Source organism: Lycium barbarum, chromosome 8, assembly GCF_019175385.1.
Source record: "Lycium barbarum isolate Lr01 chromosome 8, ASM1917538v2, whole genome shotgun sequence".
Taxonomy (NCBI): Eukaryota; Viridiplantae; Streptophyta; class Magnoliopsida; order Solanales; family Solanaceae; genus Lycium; species Lycium barbarum.
The window spans coordinates 130,440,459-130,442,922 of NC_083344.1; the positions used below are offsets into that span (position 1 = coordinate 130,440,459).

Consider the following 2,464-nt stretch of genomic DNA (forward strand, 5'->3'; position numbering starts at 1 on the left):
GATTTTCGTGGCTAAACACTTTAGCTACAATATTTCTTTCCGTAGCATCCGTAGCAATATGTAGCGTAGCTAAAAGTTAGCTACAGACTTTACATGATCCGTGGCTAGGGACTAATACTTATTGCTACAAATTTTTTGTGTTGTAGGTGTGACGGTAAAATGTTCTTGCCACGAAAAATATATTTATAGCAAATAATTTTATTCGTTTGACAAGACAAATAAAACTTGTAGCAATCTTTATATTGTAGCTACGAGTTCAAATATCTATAGCTATGAAATATATAAATAATCGATTCTTTTAGCCATCAAATATATAAAATTATAGCTAAAAAAAATTTCATTTGCTACGAGAAGTGAAATGCGTAACCTTGTTTTTGGCAATTATATATACAGTTAGCTACGAAATCTAAAATTGCATCTCTACAAATTGAAGAATATGCCACAAAGCATTGCTAATCAGAATAATTCTTCTATATGAATCAAAAGTTTTGGATTACAAAATAGGTCTCAAGTTACACATTGTTACATATCTAAATTTTCAAACATTCACAATACATAATTCATCTATGACACCAATTACAATAGCATTATCTTGCTTGAGACTCGAACCACCACGATCTTCTAATTTCTCTCCTCCCACACAACCTCCAATTGCATCTTAATTTGATCAATATCTGCCCAGTTTGTCATTGCTGCTCTAGTAATGCCATAATTTTGCCTGTTAATTTTGATAAAGTAAAAACATCATAAATATAACGAATGACTATATAAATATATCTAACAGTTTATCATATATTATGAGAAATTATATATCGATTAAATTCTCATAAAAAATCTTTACATATCTTCATAAAAAAACTCTAAGTAATCTTAAAAGGGATATCAAAACTCCAGTTATTTCATATGTATTTCATTCTTTTACGCTAAGAGTTTCTTCTAACCAAATATGAATTAATAACAGTGAAACATAAAGATATTAACATGAGCAACAACATCCCTAAGAATAGCAAGAGAGTTCATTTTCGACTCAATAAACTGCAAATATTAAGTAAGAAAATCAATAACCACCAACCTTGAAAAATGAGCAAGATTAATTCCATCAAAAGCTTCTCCTGAATCGCATATTAGAAGCTTCAACCAAAAATGAATAAAATATTATTAATATACCAAACTAACAAATGAACATAAAGATTCAAACTGTTTCTCTTCTCTATTAACTAAGAAGAAGAATAAAAATGCTTCTACTGAGTCCAACATAAGTTACAAATGAAAGTTGAAGTGTACATTAAAAACAATAAAGAGGAATGAAAAAAAGTAACCAAAAATAGGGTGACAAAGAGTGAGATCCGCAAGAAAAAGAATGAGATTTAAATAGGAGAAAAAACTGCTCAAATCTATAACATATCAGCTATGGAGATCTTGTTGATGTAGATATAATACAAGAGGAACCATCACTTAAAATATATACAATACTTTTGCCTCTCCATTGCGTAATTAAAAAAAATAAAATCAATTAGCCTTCTCCATTGCATAACACCAAAGAACCCCTTATAATCTTTTGATATGGAGTAATAAAGATTTGTGTTGAGAATTGACAAAGGAAACGTGGAGGGATGTGGCGGCTGGAGAGAAAGAACTGGGACTAGGTTTTGGACTTTTTGACTTTACTCAATTTCCGTTCTTTTCTAGTTTTGTTCTACTATATAACTTTCTACTTTTTTTTTTACTTCTTTATATGCAAATATTGTAATATAAATAAATGTAAGTAATACAATTAAGTACTATTACCTATAAAAAGAATCATAAATATATAAGTATGTTAAATAGAATGCCACAAATTAAATATTTATATGAATAAAATAATACACTGAAATATATTTTTCAAGTATCATGTTGCCTAATATATAAAAAAAGTATTGAAAAATACTTAAGATATTCAACAATGAAAATTAAATCTACTAAATATATTGATAATATATTTTATTTAAGCTATAGTTAAAACTGGCATGTAACACTTTTTATTGAATTATGAAATTGTTAATTATAAATATTGCAAGAAGATCATAAAGTTAATAATGTATATGCTATTTAAACTTGATATTAGCGATCAATAAACAAATACAAGAACATAATTATTTAAATATCAAATTTAATTAGTATTAGATATTTAGTTAAATTGCCTTTGAAGATTACAAGTAATTCTTCGCTTAATACGCGTTATTATTAGCTAAGTTAGTGTTATATGCACTCCTATATCAATCATACATTTTATTGAAATTTTAAAATATAATTCTTGATAATTTAGGTATTATAAAATGTTCAAATATAGTCACGAAAGAGACAAGATCCCGGTACTATATTTGAATCATAATAAACTTTTATTTATTTATTTAGTATGTATTTCTCACATGTAACACTTTTTTTATATTGAATTATGATATTATTAGTTCTGGCATATCTCATA

The 2,464-nt window shown here is 26.7% G+C and overlaps 1 long non-coding RNA gene across 1 annotated transcript; it reads right to left on the reverse strand.

The window, feature by feature from the left end:
* Positions 1-447: 447 nt before the first annotated feature.
* LOC132605490 (uncharacterized) lies at positions 448-1,819 on the reverse strand. Its single transcript, XR_009569201.1, has 2 exons — positions 1,073-1,819; positions 448-718 (listed from the first exon to the last, which is right to left on the reverse strand). It is a non-coding gene; the product is annotated as an uncharacterized LOC132605490 (long non-coding RNA).
* Positions 1,820-2,464: the final 645 nt, after the last annotated feature.